Source organism: Mobula hypostoma, chromosome 14, assembly GCF_963921235.1.
Source record: "Mobula hypostoma chromosome 14, sMobHyp1.1, whole genome shotgun sequence".
Lineage (NCBI taxonomy): Eukaryota > Metazoa > Chordata > Chondrichthyes > Myliobatiformes > Myliobatidae > Mobula > Mobula hypostoma.
Genome location: NC_086110.1, coordinates 24,700,736 through 24,721,633, shown reverse-complemented (window position 1 = coordinate 24,721,633; position 20,898 = coordinate 24,700,736). Strand labels below are relative to the sequence as shown.

The 20,898-nt window shown below is 42.4% G+C and overlaps 1 protein-coding gene across 2 annotated transcripts in view; it reads right to left on the bottom strand.

The window, feature by feature from the left end:
* dpep2 (dipeptidase 2) overlaps positions 1-20,898 on the bottom strand; it is a 105,457-nt gene that overhangs the window by 80,704 nt on the left and 3,855 nt on the right. The window contains exon 1 of one of the 2 annotated variants that reach the window (XM_063066831.1): positions 2,015-2,109. The exons of the other annotated variant lie outside the window; for it this stretch is intronic. The gene's annotated coding sequence lies outside the window, so the exon portion shown is untranslated. Of the gene's footprint in view, positions 1-2,014; positions 2,110-20,898 lie in introns of those variants that run through there. 2 annotated transcript variants of the gene reach the window in all.

The window sequence follows — 20,898 nt, the reverse complement described above, 5'->3', positions numbered from 1 at the left end:
CTGCAGCATCTGTGCAACAGCTCACTGCAGACAATCTGAGTCAGGTGTCTGTGATTTCTGCTCTCACTGCTTCTGTCCACGAACTCACTGTGGACATCCAGTGACAGCTGACAGAGCTTAACATTCTCACCAAAGCAGTTCAGCAGCCTCTGGCCCCATCAGTCCCACTCCCAGCATCTCGCAGGTCCTCCTTTTCTGCTGCCCCTACAACCTTGCCACTATTGCTCCCACTCCCATGCCGGGTCCAGAACTGACCCCCGCTTTTCGACCATCACAGACACCCGCGCCCATGCAAGAACCAAGTATTCCACCACTAGGCAGATATTCTGGTGATCTCGATGGTTGCAGGAATTTTATTACCCAATGCTAGCTGACATTCCAAGCCCAGCTTGGTCGTTTTGGTGATGATGCACGAAAACTGGCATACATGGTCAATCTTCTAGATGGACCTCCACTCTGCTTGTTCAGCACCTTACGGGAGCAAGGATAGCCTGCAGCCCAATCATTCCAGCATATCAATGTAAAGTTAAGGAGGATTTTTGACCTTCCAGTACAGGGTCAGGAGTCTGCCCACTGGCTCCTGGACTTACACCAAGGCCGAAGTACGGTGAAGGCCTATGCAGTCAAATTCCAAATGCTTGCAGTAGAGACGGGGTGGAATGAGAGGTCTCTCATCACTGCCTTCCAGTGGGGACTCAACACAGGAGTCTGGTATGGATTGCCATCCGTGACGAGCAGGATGGTCTGAACGACCTGATTAATCTGGCTATTCGTGTTGACGACCAGGTATCTGAGTGCCACATGGAAAGAATGTTTCAAGCTTCCTAGGCCCCTCCCCCACTCCCTCGTCAACCAGCACCCAGTCCACAGCAGAGCCTACGCAAGTGGGATGCATGCTCCTTTCTCAGGAGGAACAAGAGGGGCACACAGGAGAACAGGTTCCTGCCTCTATTGTGGTAATCCCGGTCATTTCTGGGCGGCATATCCCAAGTGTCCAGTAAAATAGGATACCCGTCAGCAGGGAGGAAACTCCTGACGCGTTGGTTCTCTCTGCAGTCAGCTCCCCCTAACTGTGTAATGCTCGCAGCTTCCTTGTCATGGAGGTCTCAGGCCCATGAACTTAAGGCATTTATCAACTCCAGTGCAGCCAGAAATCTCATGGATATCTCTCTATCTCAAAAATGGGGAGTTCTGACTCAGGAATTGAGTGAAAACATCAATGTCAAGGTGTTGGGCAGTCGACCTCTGGGTACTGGCCAGGTCTATCTTTCTACCCACCCCCTCCGACTTGTGCTCAGAGACAACCATAGTGAAGAACTTTCCTTCTGTCTAGTTGATTCACCTGAATTGCCACTGATGCTTGATCTCCACTGGCCATCCCAACATAACCCACAGATCGATTGGTCTCTGAAAACACTTCAAGTCTACCTGTCTTGGTTCAGCTCAAGCTCCGTTCTATGAGTCCCCTCCTGTGTCCACTAAGGACATGGACCTGTCTGGGAGTCCAGCTGAATATGCGGATCTCTTTGAGGTCTTCAGTAAAAGGAAAGCCACCACCCTGTCCGCATATGACTGCGCCATAGACCTCCTACCTGGCACTAGACCTCCCCAGGGCCGGTTCTTTTCCCTCTCTCATCTTGAAATGGTGGCCATGGAGGAATACATCAAGGAGGCATTGACCATGGCCCATCCATCAACCTCACTGGTAAGAGCAGGTTTCTTTTTTTATGTGCAAGGAAGATGGCAAGTTTTGCCCCTGCATCAATTATCGCCCCCTGAAGAACATCTCTGTGAAGAACCGCTACCCTCTTTCCCTGCTGGCGTCTGCGTTCAAACATCTCCAGGGAGCAAACATTTTTTTCCAAAATTGATCTGCACAATGCTTACAATCTGCTGCATATGAGAGAAGGGGACGAGTGGAAGACGGCTTTCAACACCTCTATGGCCACTGTGAGCACCCTGTCTGGACAGATCACAAGTACCTCTTGATGAATATCATTAGCATGACACTCACCAGCTTGCACACCAGCATGATCCTGGGAATCACCACGGGCCAGCAGATGAAATTGATCAGCCACATTAATTGACTGCTGCAACATCTGGTCAGAGGTTCAGCATTCTGTGATGTGGTTCACCTCTGAGGTCTTTCCACCATTTCAAACCACAGTAAGAGAAGAGTGGAATGGAATACTCCCCGTTTGCCTGGATAAGTGCAACTTCATGACAATCAAGAGCACAAACAATTTAAGACAAAACAGGGTGCTTAACAAAACAACAGCACATCTTCAGGCAGCATTTCTAGAAACCGTAGGCACTGCAGATTTCTTTTTGATGCATGTGTGCTACTTTGAGGGCTGTTCCTCAGAGTACAAAAATGTATCGCAACTGCTTAGAATTTCATGTTTTCAATGTCGAACACTTCTGCATCCATGTGTGCAAATTATTATGTTGATCAAAGTTCACACAATGTCTACAGCTGTATCCTGTATCTTTTAGTCACAAGGACAAAGAAGTTGCACTAAATCCTTATAAGATACTGGTGATGCTTTAGTTGTAATAAGGTATTCATTCTAAACACTATGACTTTGGAAAGAACTTGAAGTTTTGGAATTGATTCAGGATTGTTTTCAAAAGTGGGACTATGAATGTCAGAGGATTGAGACATTGGAATTTTTCCCTGGACAAGGAAAGTCAGGAAGTATTTTGATAGAGGTGCTCAAAGTCAGCACTGAGTTTGAAAGAGAAAATACAGAGAAACACCTTATAGTGAGAGGAAGATCATCAATCAGGGAACACTTGCTTAAGTAGAATAACATCATCCTGAGACAACCTAAGAAAATATATTTAATAGGATATCACGAGCTGAAAGGATGACAGAAGTAAATTCAATAGTAACACTCAGTATAGGATTGAATATGTGACAAAAGCAAAGAAAAAATATTTGGCTACAATGACATCATTGTTCTGAAGTAGAGTCTCGGCCTGAAATGTCGACTATCTTTTCAAAGATGCTGCCTGACCTGCTGAGTTCCTCCAGCATTTTGTGTTTGTTGTTTTGTTTTTATTTTCTATGCCCTGATGAATTAAGGCAAACCTTCCTTATCTCCATACGGCCTCTGCTGTGGCCTTCAGGAATCCCTGGACATACATCAATGTTCCTCTGTTCCTCAATACTACCTTCAGCCTGACCATTCCTGGTCTATGTCCTATCTTTATTAAACATTTCAAAATCCATCACCCCATATTGACTGGGGTGCAATTCTACTTGCCATTGTTCTGCCCATCAATATGTTTCTATCACCTTGGCCAATCCTCCTCACCATTAACATCATCTTTTAAGGACTCTACAATTCACTTTCTCAATATTTCTTGCTTTCTTACTTTTTATTATTTTTTCTCTTTTCTGTACTTGCACAGTTTGTAGTTTTTTGCACACTGATTGTTTGACCATCTTTGTCATGTGCACTTTCTTTGATTCTATTGTGTTTACTTGCACTTACTGTGAATGCCCACAAGAAAATTAATCTTAGGGTAGTATACGGTGGCATATAAAGTACAAAGTTCAAAGTTGAAAGTAAAATTTGTTATCAGAGTACATATATGTCACCACATACAACCCTGAGATTCTTTTTCTCTGGGCATACTTAGCAAATCTATAGAACAGTAACTGTAAACAGGATCAATGAACAACAAATGGTGCAAATGCAGATATAAATAAATAGCAATAAATAATGAGCATAAAATAACAAGATAAAAAAGACCATAAATGAGTGTAGTTATCCCCTTTTGTTCAAGAGCCGGATGGTTGAATGGTAGTAACTGTTCTTGAACCTGGTGGTGTGAGCCCTGAGGCACCTGTACCTTCTACCTGATGGCAACAGCGAGAAAAGAGCACAGCCTGAGTGTTGAGGATCTTGGATGATGGATGCCACTTTTCTAAGCAATGTTTCAAGTAGATGTACTCAATGGTTGGGAAAGTTTTCCCTGTGATGTACTGGGCCAAATCCACTACCTTTTGTAGGATTTTCTGGTCAAAGGCATTGGTGTTCCCGTACCAGGCTGTAATGCAGCCAGTCAGCACACATCTACAGAAGATTGCCAAAGTTTTTGATAACATGCCAAATCTCCACAGACTCCCGAGGAAGTAAAGGCACTGTCGTGCATTTTTTGCAATTATATTTATACAATGGGTCCAGGTCAGGTCCTCTGAGATAGTGACACCAGGAATTTGAAGTTATTGACCCTCTCCATCTCTTAACCTTCAATGATTACTGGCTCATGGACCTCTGGTTTCCCTCTCCTAAAACCTGCAATCAGTTCCTTGGTCTTATTGATATTGAGTAAGAGGATGTTATTATTACACCACTCAGCCAAATTTCAATCTCTCTTCTGTATGCTGATTCATCACCACCTTTGATACATCCCACAACAGTGGTGACGTCAGCGAAGTTGCATATGGTGTTGGAGCTGTACTTGGCCACACAGTCATGGGTGTAATGCGAGTAGAGCAAGTGGCTAAGCACATATACCCGCGGTGCTCCTGTGCTGATGGAGATTGTGGGGGAGATGTTTTTGACAATCCAAACTGACTGGGGTCTGCAAGTGAGGAAATCCAGGGTCCAATTGCACAAGGGGTTACTGATGCCCAGAAGTTGTAGTTTACTGATTATTAAGTGCCAAGCTGTAATAGATAAAGAGCATCTTGTCATAAGGGGGGCACTGGGAGCGGACCCAAATGCAAGACACAGACACTGAAGTACTAGGAACAGGACTAGGTGTGTTAAGAAAGCTAGGGAAGTAGGGAAGAAACAACGGTGGACAAGATACAGGCCCTGGACGAGACTAGGATACAGGGCCTAGGCTAGGGCTAGACTAGGAAAGCAGGACCTGGATGAGGAACAAGGAACTAGGAGCCTGGGCATGGGCTCCGAGCCAGAGACTGGACAAGGACCCAGAACCTGGGTCTTGACTTGGACTCGGATCCCAGAACTAGGTGAGGACATGACGTGGCTACAGGACTGAACATGGCTTGGGTTCTTCAAGGCTTGGGTATGGACTCCAAGCCAGAGACTGGGCATGGACCCAGAACCTGGGTCTTGACTCAGGCTCAGACTCCAGACTAGGCGAAGACATGACGTGGTTACAGGACTGGACGTGGAACTCCTGCACAGGATGAGGCACATGGACAGGACGAGAACCCAAAGCCTTGACTTGGTCTTGGGAGACAGGAACGCAGAACACAGAGCCTTGGTCTTGGGAGACAGGAACACAGAACAGAGCCTTGGTCTAGGGAGACAGGAATGCAGAACACAGAGCCTTAGTCTTTGGAGACAGGAATGCAGAACACAGAGCTGGGACGCCTCCTTGGGAACAGGACGTAGGGCCGGGACTCATACATAGAACGCTGAACACAATGAGATGGTTCCCAACACTAGGTAGTAGCAAACAGCCGGACCTACCTAGCGAAGGCATGGACACAGAGACAGTTCCCAACACTAGGAAGCGGCAAACAGCCAGACCTACCTAACGAAGGCATGGACACAAAGAGGCAGTTCCAAGCAACGAAAGACAGCAAGGCTCCGGTCTTGCTCCAGTGGTGGAACCTGACAGCGATACAGGCAAGGTTGCAGGCACGTCTTCAGGCCAAGGCTTCAGGCAAAGGCAAAGGCAAGAAGGGAAGGGAAGGGAACAGTCCAGCAACTGAAGCTAAACCCAGGAACTGTTCATGTAGCCAGCCCCAAAATCAGAATCATGTGCCTTAATTAAGGCACCAACAGAACAAAGGAAAACCGTAAAACCTGGAATAAGGATCGATGGACCAGTCCGTGAACCAGAATGCAGACTTCACGGACCGGACCATGACACATCCAGGTGTCTTTGCCGTGCAGATGTTCCAGAGTTGTGTGAAGAGCCAATGAAATAGCATCTGCTGGAGATCTGTTGCTTCTGTGGGTGAATTGGAGCCGTTCCAAGTCGCCACTCAGACAGGAGCTGATGTGCTTCAACACCAGGCTCTCAAAACACTTCATCACTGTGGATGTGAGTGTCACTGGGTGATAGTCATTGAGACAAGTTACCACCCTCTTCATAGGACTGGTACAATTGAAGCTAACTTGAAGCAGGTGGGTACCACACACTGCTGGAGTGAGAGGTTGAAGATATCCATGAACACACCAGCCAGTTGGTCAGCACAGGTCTTCAGTATTCGGCCAGGTACACCGTCCGGACCGGATGCTTTCCTTGGATTCACTCTCTTGAAAGCAGCCCGCACTTCATCTTCAGATACTGAGACCAAAGGATCATTGGGAGAAATGGGGGTACGCAATGGTTCTGATGGTCAAAGTGAGTGTAGAAGGCATTGAGCTCATCTGGAAGTGAAGCTCTGCTCTCCCCTATGTCGCAAGATTTAACTTTGTGGGAGGTTAAGGCATTCAAATCCTGCCACAGCTGTCGAGCCAGAATCAACCAGTCTAGTCTGGCATCGACATATCGCCCATGAGGTGGCTTTTTGGAGATCATATCTGCACCTCTTGTAGCATTCTTGATGTCCAAACTCAAATGCATTTGATATGTATTTTGATAATAAGATTACTTTGAACCTTGCATTTCTGTGCTAATAGTGTTAGCATAGCAGCCAGTGTAGTACTTTACAGTAGCAGCTATAAGATCAGGGTTCAATTCCGGCAGGCTGCCTGTAAGGAGCTTTTACATTCTCCCTGTGTCCATGTGGGTTCCCTCCCACCTTGCAAAGATTTATGGTTGGGGTTAGTGAGCTGTGGGCATGCTGTGTTGGTGCCAGAGTGTGATGTCGCTTGCAGCCCTCACTGATTTGATTTGATGTAAATGACATATCACAGAGTTAGCACAGTGGAATAGGCTGAATGAACTCTCCTGTGTTCTGTGATTCCAAGTGACTGAGTTACCAAATCACTAATAAATAACAAAGTCACTACGTGTTGGAAAAGATCCACTTTGGAGACTTTTTTTTACCATTTAGTTCTGAAGTAATTAAATTCTGTTTCAGAATCAAAATGTTGTATTAAAACCCAACACTAAGTCTTCACAAACAAGAGAAAATCTGCAAATACTGGAAATCCAAGAGACACACACAAAATACTGGAGGAACTCCTCAGGCCAGGCCGCATCCAGGGAAAATAGTCAAGTCGATGTTTCAGGTCGAGACCCTTCGGCAGGACCTGGAATTTTTTTTCCTATTGCCTTAGAAAATCGAAGATCAAGGCCGAGAACATAGAACTTCAAAAATATGAAAAAGAGAAATGGACTGTAAAGTTATAAATAGCCCTCAAACATCTAATTCAATACTAACGATATTCCTGGTAGATTTTCTGGTCCCAGTGGGCATAAACCCTGTGCCGATGTTACTGGAGGCATGTTTAGCATTAGCTTCTGTTTGTCTGTTCTAGCAGCAAAATAAGAGTGTTGGCTCCTGCTATCACACAAATATCAAAGACAATTTAACCAGATTATAGATTTTCAGCAATCGAGTGAACATTCGGTAAGTTAATTCATCTGGAGGTGAGTGTTATTTCCTAAAAGTGTGAAAATAGGAAGTGTAACAGGCTGGGTTGATCAGTCCCAACAGATCAAGTGTCCAGGAGATGTGACAATAAGCATACAAACATAAAGTAACTTAAACCTAATGTATTATCATAAAATAGGAAGCACAAATTCTACACTATAGCCGAGGCAGTAATCTGAGAAAGGGTGGATACTATCCCTGTTTCCTGACCAATATTTCTCCCTTTTTCATAAACTGTAAACAAATTGACACACCATTTTTATATTTCTATTTGCAAGAGCTGTAGGGTTACATTGGCTGCTGCATTTACTGTCGAACGTGGGAAAACCCTCCTGGCTGTTGGCAGCAGTTCAAAACAGAACTGTTGCAGCTCTGAAATCCCATTTCTGCTTTTTGTTGCATTACGGCATGGAGAATGGAACAAGGAAAGTTTTGGTGGGATAGCCCAACATTATGCTGGGATATCACCACTCCAGTTCTATGCCAGCTTGGACCTGTAAAATGATTGGAGGGCTCATTCACATCACTGGGAATTCTCCATCTGTATAAAGAGCACAGTAAATGATTTTTAAACAAAATAATACAAGCTAAAGTTTTAATAAGGCTTAAATATTTTGACATTTTCAATAACTCATTTAATGTTTTTTATCACAAAACCCTCTTACAAGATTTTCAAATTTCTGATATATATACATGTTGTTCTTTCCCTTGCTTTCACTAAGCAAAAAAATCAAATCAATATAGTTATTATCAAAGTACATATAAATGTCACTGTATACTACCCTGAGGTTAAATTTCCAGAGGGAATTCATTGCCAGCATCCAACACTATCAGGACTCACTAATTAGTCCCTCGGATCAGTCTCATGATCTGATTTGGTCTGCTCCATGTTCTACTGTTCTATTGTTACCTCCCTTCATAAAAGATGCCAGCATTTCCCATCAAAGCCTGGCAAGTAACTCTGTGGGCTGGGTACGAGCACCCTAAGGCTTGATCTCTTGCTAAATCTGACTCCTGGATGCAGAGGGTCAACAAGGAAGGTCCTCTGCTAATTTACAACCTAACAAATTAACTGTGCTTTTTGGAATAATTCCTCAAAATATCCATGGAATCTCTTTGTCTGACCAACATGTTATTGCATTTGTTACATTGATAGCTAGGAGGGCCATTTTGTTGAAGTGGAAGGATACATCGTCTCCCACTTTGTCACAATGGTTCTCTCAAGTGATGCTATGTCTTAGTTTGGAGAAAATTAGAAGTCGAACCTTTGAAACTATGTTTGATTTTGAGAAAAGATGGGGTTCATTTGCTGGTTATTATCATTTGAGTTAATTGATAGATTTCCTCCAGGATCTAATTGTAAATTTTTGGTACATTTTTTTTTCCTGCTGGTGGTTTGATGTTTATTTTTAGAAGCTTTTTGTATGATGCATGGCTTTGGGGTTGAACAACTAATGGGGTTTTTTTCTCACTTTTTTTCTTGCTTAGTAGGGTTTTCTTTTCTCTTTTTTGATCACCAAAACTTTTTCAATCTTTATAATAATGTTTTTTTTCTTGAGATATTTTAAGTGTTGCTTACTTCGATGTACTCTTGTAAATTTTGGATAATAATGATAATAAAAAGAGTTGAAAAGAAAGGAAGATCCTCTGCTGCTGGTCCAGATGGAGTGTGGTGTGGCAGGAGGTGGGTGTGTGGGAGGATTCAGGCATCAGTTCTTGCCTCTGGGCTTGATTTAAGAAGATTTGCTCCTAAAAGACTGACTACTTTATATAAGTACTTACTTTGGTGCAAAATGCTTCAGCTTGTTGTGAAAGATGCTGAGCAGCTGCAATCCTTTTCAAAACTGACTTGTTTTAATGAGCCTGTATTACATAAGCCCATTATCATCCTGTTATCCATGTTTACCGCAGGCACGTAGAACATATAGCAGAGGGGAACAACACAGTACAGGCCCTGTGGTCCACAATGTTGTGCTCACCTTTTCATGTAATCCAAGGTCAATCTAACACTGTTCTCCTGCATAGATAGCCCTCCATTTTTTTCTTTCGTCCATGTGTCTAAGAGTCTCTTAAATATATCTAACATATCTGCCTTTAACCACCCCTATCAGCACGTTCCACACACCCATCACTCTCAGTGTGAAAAGCTTGCTTCTGACATACTTTCCTCCAATTACGTTAACATTATGTGTTAGCTATTTCCACCTTTTATCACCTTATATACCTCTATCAGGGCACCTCTCCTCCTTCGCTCCACAGAGAAAAGCCCTAGCTCGCTCAACCTTTTCTTGTAAGACGTGCTCTCTAATTCAGGCAGCATCCTGGAAAACCTCCTCTGCAGTCTCTCTAAAGCTTCCACATTTTCCCTATAGTGAGGTAACCAGAACTGGACACATATGGAGTTCAATTTCATAATTCTAGGAAGCAGAATAAGTAGTAAGGATTTAAAAAGAAAGGGCTTGATATGGCAAATATTTTCTTATCGCGCAATTTATACAATTCAGTGACTTCAATGGAAAGCGAAATGAAACAAAGTATAGATCCATTAGTTTCCAGTCCTCAGAAGGAGGCAAATTAATTTCCTTCTTATTTGATTTAAAGCAATACTGAAGGAGACAAAACTAATGCAGGATACGTCAGACTTTGTCCAGGCAGTCTCGTGTAAATGCCAGTTCTGGTTAAGAAAGTTAATTCAAACAGCTGCCATTTCTCATTTCAAGTTTGTCAACTTTCAGTGTCTTGGAAAATAAGTAGCACCTTGAGTGCATTTTAACTCTGAAAGGCAGATCCTGCCAATATCTCATTAAATCACTCATAGAGAAATATGCCAAACTTAGAAAAAGCTACTGACTTTAGGATGCAAAACAAAAGATGCTCTTTTCACTGAAGTTCTACCACTCCTCAAGAACAATTCAGGAACAGTTACTATCTGTAACCATCTGGCTCTTGAACAAAAGAGGATGACTATTCTATTTTTGGTGTTCTCACAACCAGTGGTCTCACTTTAAGGACACTTTATCTCGTTATTTCATGCTCTCATTATTTATTGCTATTTATTTATATTTCCATTTTTAGTTTGTTGTAGATTGATTCTATTTATAGTTACTGTTCTATAAATTTGTTAAGTATGCCCTTAGGAAAAAGAATCTCACGGTTGTATGTGGTGATGTATAGGTACTCTAATAATAAATTTTACTTTGTATTTTGAACTTTCCTATTATAGACCCTTCATCTATGATTTTTATTTTAGCTTAACAAATATTCCAAAAGGATATTGATTTCACTGAACAAGTGGATATCTGTATATTTCTGGATAGTTTTGAAAGGAAATACAACCACTTGCATAATTATGCATAGTACTGTAATATTTGAATTTAGACCATCTTGATACTGTTCTACACATTTGGTGTCACCAATTTCTTTCATAAGATAAACTGACTGGATTCTAGAAATCATAGTTGGGATTCCCTGGACTTAGCCAGTATAGATCAGGTTAATTCCCGATGCAGTCGCAGACGGAGTTGGTATCACTGCAGAAGAGTTTCAATGCCCATCCCCTAACCCAGGTGCAAGGTTGGATCACACCAAGTGCCGAGCCGATTTGGTGAGGTTGAGAATGGCTTTGGGTGTGTCGCTGTGTACCTCAGGTCCTAGAGTGAGGCACTACTCAGTGCTTAGACAATTTAAACGCTGGCCGAGGTAGACCGGAAAGCCCAAGTGCGGAGGCAAGAGCTGGGCTGGTTTCACTCGTTCTTCCACGATGTTCAATCCTCTCTCCGGTGGCTGTTGTCTCAGCGTGTTTCATGGTGTTTTTGCACTGCTAATGTGATTAACTGAGAACAAGGCTGCTCCAGGGAGTGGATCAAAGGACTCAGTCTGATTCAGAATGGTGTACTGTTTGCATAGTGGGAGTTTCTTTTCCTCTTTCTCCGCGCGGTGGTTTTGGTCTTTCTGTTTTTAAATAGGTTCTTCTGGAACCCGCAGGAGACAGTGGTCAGATTACCACGAAAGCTGAGACACTAATTACCCATCTATTTATTACCTTAAGCGGAAAATCAGAGCCTGCAAGATCAGATCCATAATTCCAGACTAAAAATACACAGTCTGATATCAAACCTTAATGGTTGCTTACAGAGAAAACACAATTCTCCTCACCTTTAATGAAATTGAAAAGAAATCTGACTCTGAGATAAAATAACACAGTTATTGCTGGTGCCAGTAAAACAGAATGTCCAGAATTAGTAGTGGGTTTCCCAGCAAAGTAGTATTCAACATATATGTATTTCCTGAATTTAGTAGGGTGCTAATCTGATGGCAGATTACTTGAAGTGAACATTTCCCATTTTCCACCACATTATATATAATTATAAACTCAAAAGATTCTGCAGATGCTGGAAACCCAGAATAACACACACAAAATGCTGGAGGAACTCAGAAGGTCAGGCGGCATCTATGGAAGTGAATAAATAGTCGACGTTTCAGGCCGATACCCTTCTTCGGGACTAGAAAGGAAGGGGGGAGAAGCCAGAATAAAAAGGTAGGAAGATGGGAAGGACGGCAAGCTAGAAAGCAATAGGTGAAGCCAGGTGGGTGAAAGAGATAAAGGGCTGGAGAAGTAGGAATCCGATAGGAGAAAAGAGTGGATCATTGGAGAAAGGGAAGAAGGAGGCGTGCCGGTGGAAGATGATAGGCAGGTGAGGAGAAGAAGTCCTGTAAGAGGCCAGAATGAGGAATCGAAGAAGAGAGAAAGGGAACAGAAAAAAATTACCAGAAAGCAAAATTGATGTTCATACCATCAGGCTGGAGGCTACCTAGACAGACCATGAGGTGTTATTCCTCCACCCAGGGAGCTGCCTCATCATAGCAAAAAGAGGCCAGATCAGACCAGAAATGGGGAGAGGAATTAAAATGGTTGGCTACTGGGAAGTTCCGCTTTTGACAGCTGGAGCGAAGGTACTCGACAAAGTGGTCCCCCAACTTTTGTCAGGTCTCACCAATGTAGAGGGTCCACATCAGGAGCACCCGATACAACAGATGACCCCACAGGCTCACAGGTGAAGTGTTGACTCACCTGGAAGGATTGTTTAGGCCGCTGAATGGAGGTGAGGGAAGAGGTGAATAGGCAGGTGCAGCATTTCTGTCACTTGCAGGGGTATGTGCCAGGAGGGATATTCGTGGGGGTGGACAAATTGACAAGGGAATCATGGAAGGTGTGACCCCTGTGGGCAGCAAAGAGTGGATGTGGGGGGGGGGAGGTAAAGATGTGTTTGGTGGCAGGATTCCATTGAAGATGGAAGAAATTCCGGTGAATGATGTGTTGGATGCAGAGGCACATGGGGTGGTAGCTGAGGACACAGGAACTCTATCCCTGTTAGGGCCACAGGATGGTGGCATGATTATGGATGGTCAGGGTAATGGAGGAAATGTGGGTGAGGGCAGCATCAATCGTGGAGGAAGAGAAACCCCGTTCTTTGAAGAAGAAGGACATCTCTGATGTCCTGGAAAGGAAAGCCTCATCCTGGGAACAGATGCGACTGAGAAGAAGGAACTGAGAACAGGGAATGGCAATTTTACAGGGAACAGAGTGGAAAGAGGTATAGTCAAGATAGCCATGGGAATCAGTAGGCTTATAAAAAAAGTCTGGTCTCAGTTTGTCTCCAGAGATTGAGAAAGGTGAGAGAGGTGTCAGAAGTGAACCAAGTGAATTTAAGGGCAGGGTGGAAACTGCAGATGAAATTAACAAGCTCAGCATGGCTGCATGAAGCAGCACCAATGCAGTCATCAATGTAGCACAGGAAGAGTTGGGAAGCATTACCAGGGAAGGCTTGAAACATGGATTGTTCTACATAGCCTATGAAAAGCAGGCATAGTTGAGGCCCATTCATGTGCCCATAGTAGCAGCCCATTCATGTGCACATGGCTTCCCTTTGAGTTTGGAGAAAGTGGAAGGAGCTAAAGGAGAAATCGTTGAGGGTGAGAACCAGTTCTGCCAGACAGAAGAGTGTGGAGTTGGAGGGGAACTGGTTGGATCTTTCGTTGAGAAAGAAGCAGAGAGCCTTAGGGCCTTCTTGGTAGGGGTTATAAGTGTATAAGGACTAGATATCCATGGTGAAAAAATATATAATTAGCCAATTAGAATATACCTTTAACAATCTGTATTTGTCCTGGGTATTATCTGATTTCTCTCTAACTAAACACAAACTAATATGAAATACACTGCAGCCTGGCATCTTCTATTAAGAATAAAACAGTGAATGTTTCAGGTGAGAAACAGAGAGAGCTAGAGACATAAGTGCAAGTGATGAGACTGTGAAAGGACTGATGAGATTAGAAGGAGCGTTGTCACAAGAAAGCAGCATTCATCATCAAAGACCCCACCATCCAGGCCACGCTCTCACCTCACTGCTGTCTTCGGAAAGGAGGCACTTTGATGATAAATTTACTTTGACTTTGACTTTGAGAGATAGTGTGGAAGAAAGATGGAATGGCGAGGGCAATCAAATGGAAGGAGAAACATAGCCAAAAATAGACCAAGATCGCTGAGATCATTCCCCATTCTTGCATCGAACACATGGTCCCTCCATTTCTGTTTCAACATTCTGAAGGGGTTGTTCCTTCCGTCATACACTGGTCAAACCCAATGTACTTCCACCATCCTTCCCCTCTGCACGGCTAATTTTGCTGCAAGTGCAAAAGGAACACTTGACCTGCTCGCTGCTCCCCATTCCTCTCCCACAGACTGTGGAGTTGTTGCTCACTCTGCCTTCCACTCTGCTTCCTTACAAGGTCAAATGTAGCTTAGGTCAATGTGTTGGGAGACGCACCTATTCAGTCTGTAAGTATGACCGAAATTCTGGGAACCCAACAGTTTAATTCTCTGTTCTGCAGCCACTCTGACATCAGTGCTCTTGATTTCATGGACTGCTCAGCTGAAGCTCAACACAGCCTTCAGGCCTTGTTCTTCCAACCAAGCTCTTTGCAATTATCCAAACTCAACAGCCGGCTCACCAATACCCAATCAGCAACACTATACCCACACAGCAGCTGCTGAGTCCAGTTGCTAAGCATCCGCGCCCAAACATCCATCAGCCTGTGTCTTTAAGATATTCATGGGCTAAGCACCCACATCTCCAGAGAATTCCAAACATTTACAATAGTCTATGTAACAAAATTTCTTGTTACCTGGTCATTTCCTTATTTGGAGACCATGCCATCTAGTACTTGGTTCCTGGCCTAAGAAAACACCCTCTCTGTGCCTTGTTAATCTTTCTCAGAATTATGAAGGTTGCAATGAGAACTAGATGCCACTACCAGCACGGTTGTCACGTTGGTAACCAATCAGCAAATTGAACAATGGGAATCTCTGGCTGCTTCATCGGAAGGGAGGGAGCATCTGAATGACGATTAACATTCTCTTCAAGGATAACAAATATCAAGTAGAGATACACATTTGGCACAATGACCATTTCTTATTTTATGCTTCTTTCCTTGTTCTAAATTGGAAATGCTTTCCTGTTGTTCTTTTACTTTGTACCAGCTGTTAGACTGGACACTGCAGAGCTTATAAGCAATTTCCCGTCTGACTCTGTTTTGTGAAGTTTTTATTGCTTCAGTGAGATGGTGTTTATTTTGCATCTTGCAGAGTTGTTTAATTTGTGTGTGGGTTACACCTGAAGCTACCTCTAATTATGGAATATGTTTCAGGAAAGGGTGAGACATATAAATCTTCAAAAACAAAACTGCCTGTCTCGAAGCTTTCGCCTGCATTGTTGCCTTAGTTTTGCGTCTGAGTAAACAGAAGGATTAGAGTGTACAGAAGTGAGGTTTAAAAAATGACAAATGCATTTCCTGAGTAGTCTCCAGTTTTAATTCATAATTTCCTGTGAGGTTCCTATCCACAGTTAGTTTAATTTGGAGGGCTTTGGGTGAAAGCTGGTTGGAGGGAGGATCTGGAAGGGGAGAGAACAAGGGAAGGGTTCTGATTACTTATAGGTCTGTATCACACAAGCTCTGATCATTTCTGTCAGATGAGGCAGAACAATTCTCAGTAAAGTTAGGGAGATCAGTGTCAAAAAAGGCTTCACTGTTTCACATCTTACGCAGAATCTAATCTTCAGATCTAAGAGAAATTATTTAACATATGGTCACCCTACTCTAGTACCAAGCTTAACCACACCTTAGTGATGGAGCTGCGGTGCACAGTTAATGTTTACCATAGAAAACCATGGAAACTACAGCACAGAAACAGGCCTTTTGGCCCTTCTTGGCTGTGCCGAACCATTTTCTGCCTAGTCCCACTGACCTGCACATGGACCATATCCCTCCATACACCTCCCATCCGTGTATCTGTCCAATTTATTCTTAAATGTTAAAAAAGAACCCACATTTACCACCTCGTCTGGCAGCTCATTCCATACTCCCACCACTCTCTGTGTGAAGAAGCCCCCACTAATGTTCCCTTTAAACTTTTCCCCCCTCACCCTTAACCCATGTCCTCTGGTTTTTTCTCTCCTTGCCTCAGTGGAAAAAGGCTGCTTGCATTCACTCTATCTATACCCATCATAATTTTATATGCCTCTATCAAATCTCCCCTCATTCTTCTACGCTCCAGGGAATAAAGTCCTAAACTATTTAACCTTTCTCTGTAACTGAGTTTCTCAAGTCCCGGCAACATCCTTGTAAACCTTCTCTGCACTCTTATAACCTTAATTATATCCTTCCTGTAATTTGGTGACCAAAACTGAACACAATACTCCAGATTCGACCTCACCAAGGCCTTATACAACCTCATCATAACATTCCAGCTCTTATACTCAACACTTCGATTAATAAAGGCCAATGTACCAAAAGCTCTCTTCATGACCCTGTCTACCTGTGACGCCACTTTTAGGGAATTTTGTAACTGTATTCCCAGATCCCTCTGTTCCACTGCACTCCTCAGTGCCTTACCATTAACCCTGTATGTTCTACCTTGGTTTGTCCTTCCAACATGCAATACCTCACACTTGTCTGCATTAAACTCCATCTGCCATTTTTCAGCCCATTTTTCCAGCTGGTCCAAGTCTCTCTGCAGGCTCTGAAAACCTTCCTCGCTGTCTACTACACCTCCAATCTTTGTATCATCAGCAAATTTGCTGATCAAATTTACCACATTATCATCCAGATCATTGATATAGATGACAAATAACAATGGACCCAGCACTGATCCCCGTGGCACACCACTAGTCACAGGCCTCCACTCAGAGAAGCAATTCTCTACTACCACTCTTTGACTTCTTCCATTGAGCCAATGTCTAATCCAATTTACCACCTCTCCATGTATACCTAGCGACTGAATTTTCCTAACTAACCTCCCATGCGGGACCTTGTCAAAGGCCTTACTGAAGTCCATGTAGACAATATCCACTACCTTCCCTTCATCCACTTTCCCGGAAACCTCCCCGAAAAACTCCAATAGATTGGTCAAACATGACTTACCACGCATAAAGCCGTGTTGACTCTCCCTATATTTGTACATACTCCAACACTGAGCCTCAAGACATGTTTAATTCATTCACCAGAACAAGCAAGTGAAAGAACTCTTACTCTTAACATTGACAAGACCTAGATTGTCTCAAAATCTGCCCAGCTGTACCACTCTGTCCTCAGAAAAGGCAGACATTGAGGATGATATTTGCCACTATCTTCACCGCAACACCTTAGGTCAGTTGTGAATAACAGTATTTAAAGATCAAGGACTCAGATCTGGCATGAAGCTCTCAGTCTGTTGGGCAGCAAAGACTTCAGCTTAGCTCTATGCTTCTGAGACATGAAACACCTATAGCACACATCTCAAGGCGCTGGAAAAAATACCACCAAAGCCAAACCTTCCAAATTCATTAATTAGTAAACCAATGCCCTCTCCCAAGATAACATCCACAGCAACGAGGCCCCAGTTACTTCCAGTCAGTTTCATCAGGCAGGCAAATATTGTAGATTTGCATACCTGACACCTGGCTCCTAAAACACTCTCTTTCAAGTTTTTGCAATTTGATAATTTTCACAGGCAGACCAAATAGAGATATTGAATGTGTTTTTCAATGAAACAAATTAAGTAATCTATTTTTGGAAGTATTCTTATCTCTGTCTGCAGCTTTATGTTGGTCTTTCTGATTATGTCATTTTGCAGTAGTGTTTTAATCTCCTTTTTCCTGTGCCCTGGTTAGTTGTTAATTTTCTTTCTCACTCAGGAAGCAGTGTTAGTATGAAAGAACAGAGCACTTTCAAAGCTTAAGATCTCGGGATCTGCACTGATCACCGAATAAATCAGAGGCATCACGAGAGATGTAAAATGATCTCTCAGGACATTTAGATGGACATTTCCACTTAAGGTAAAGGATGTGCAGAACTCCTGTCAAGAAATCTGGAGTAAGGCTATAAAAAACTCTCTTCATATGTTTTCAATTTTAACAAATTAATTTGTGCTTTTTACTCCTGAATGTGTGCATTGTGCTGAATTCTTACTATCTTAAGACAGACTCAGTGAGGAAGGGACCCTTTTCTTCTTTAGCCACCAGCTGGCAGAATTGAGCACAGTTTACCACAAAATGAAGGGCAGATAAAGTCTTCCACTTCCTCCAAGTTTGGAGCTAAATTACTGTTTTTAGTTCCTCTTATGTACTTCTGCGTAAAGATCTCAATTTAGTGCAAAGCTTTTATGCCGTGGATGCACAGTGGTGAAAAATGAACATGTTAATTCAAACGTGAGAAAATCTGCAGATGCTGGAAATTCAGGCAACACACACAAAATGCTGGTGGAACACAGCAGGCCAGGCAGCGTCTATAGGAAGCAGTACAGTCGACATTTCGGGCCGAGACTCTTCGTCAGTTAATTCAAAGCTATTTTGTAAAGGACTCTTTCAAAATATCCTTCATAATTCTGACAAAACACCCTTATAAGTTCAAAGGTGATTACTTTGAGTTATCAAATGAGTTCTAAGCCACTCTGCTGCCAGCTTGGATTCATACTTAACATTCGTTCTTTCCCATTCGTGCCTATGAAACACACTATTTGACAATTGTTAGCTTTGTATGATGGGAATTCAGTTCTGAATGTTAAATGTGGTTCAGTTTGGACCTTTGCTTCACTTCAAAGAAGTAGATTCTCTTAAATTTTAATTGGCCATCTTATCCTGACCCAGATCTGGGCCGTACCCTCCAAATATCCGTACCTGCCTCTCGGTTTTTTTTGCACTACCTTACTTTCCATTTTTCTGTTTGCTATTTATGATTTATAATTTAAATTTTTTTAAATATTTACTATCGATTTTTAATCCAGGGAGCAGTAAGCGCAGAATCAAATATCGTTGTGATGATTGTACGTTCTAGTATCAATTGTTTGGCAACAATAAAGTATAAAGTGTTTATTTAGAAGAACTTTCATACTTGATATAAGCACTTTAAAAAACAATCTTTGTGAAGGTTATGCAGCACATGATTTTTCAAAGGCGCTTTGAAAATCTGACTTCCTAACACTCAAGATCTTTGAAAAATTCATTGAGAAACAAGGGCGCTTTGAAAAGCTGCAGTGAGTGATGTATATATACAATTAATAAACATCATTCACTGCAGCTTTGTAAGCATGAGCTAAATCTCTCGTGATACATTGAAGTTCCTTTATCTGACCCACATTACTGAATTAAAATTAGTAACATCCCAAAAACAACTGGTAAATAAGTACCAAATGTAATGCAGAAACCTCTAATGTACAGCCTGGAATTTCCCAAAATGTGGGATCCGCCTCTTGGTGAAGGTAGGCATCCATAATGAAATTCAGTGTACTGCCATTCAAGGAAAGAGATATCTGAAGGATAAGATCTCAACTTCAAGCCAAAGTTGCTGGTATAGAGAGCACGTTCTATCGTGCAGGTTTATGACAAACTACTAAAGGGAACTGAAAGCATTGGAGGGATCTGTTGATGCTGTCTCTGTAAAATGCTACAGATCCACTGCAGGATTAATGAACCATGTCTGTCTGATCGTCTTTCAAGCTAATATTGCCAGCAGGGTGGCCTTAATTACACTCAGTTTCTTCTGATACAATATTGGATGCTCGATGTCAGATGCTGAAACAAACGCTCTGTCGCAGCAAGTGATTTCCAGACAGACAGAGGAGAAGGTTCAACAATATCCTTGAAATGTCCCTGAAAAAAAATCTATATTATCCCCAAAACTTCACAGCAATCTCTAGCATATGACCATTCAAAATGGAAGAGGAGCATTTAAGAAATGATTGAGAAACTTGAGACCTTTTGTAAGGAGCACACGGAAGCGCAGAGGAAATGTCAGATGGAAGCAGCTTTGAGTTTCCCCACATTTGACATGGTCTGTAGGTCCCAGATTGGATCCAATAGCCAGCAGAAAACTCAAAGATCTTGAGTGTTAGGAAGTCAAAACAATGTCACTCGTGCTTTCCAGAAGCACAATCACAAAATGGTGCCAAGGCAAAGAAAGAAATAGGACAGATCACTTAAAGTTAAATCAGAGAGCAAGGTTTTAAGGGCCATTTATTGGGGAGTGCATGCAGCTGGAGCCATGATCACGAGGGGGGGAATGAAAGTGAATGGAAGCGCAAGAATTTGGATTTAAAGGGATTAAACATCCAGAACTGTGTTAGCACTAGATAAGTGCAAATAAAGCACAGCAATCTAAACACTAAAGGTTTAATAAAATTGACAAAAATCCAAGGGGAGCTTTGTGAACCTATTTGCTTCTGTTAGACTAGGGTGTTGAATTGTTATCTTTCTTGTAGCTTCATTTTCTATGCTTGCTTCTATTTTTATATGATCACCTAAATACAAGTAATTATTCAGTGTATTTTCTAATAAATATGGCACATTTGTTTCTGTATTTTTCTAGAAAATTCTTAGTTTTCAGAAGCAGTTGTCACACAACAAGAATCTGTCTATTTTATAGGTTACTTGTTATCCTAGGAATTTTGGTTACCTCTAGTCTAGGTAGCAGACAACCAAGACTACCTTTTTTCTCTCTTTTTTTTCTTTGTTCTCTTGGCTCCTCTTTCTTGTTTGTTTTCCACTCTGTTAGCACTTAATAAACAGCCATAAGCAGTAAGTTTTATGACTCATTCTTGACTTCTGAAGAACTTCTAGAGCACAAGAAATATCAGGATCACTTTCTTGATGCAAGAAACTTTGCTATTGCATTGTTGTGGCTAATCCATTTCCGGAGGGATGGAATTGCCTTTGTGAAAAGACTCACAATCCAATTTCCTCTAAGTATTTTGTTAAGCCTCGAGTGGCACTTCATCTGCAAACCACAGCCATTACCTCACCTCTAAAATGAAAAGACTTGTCACTGGA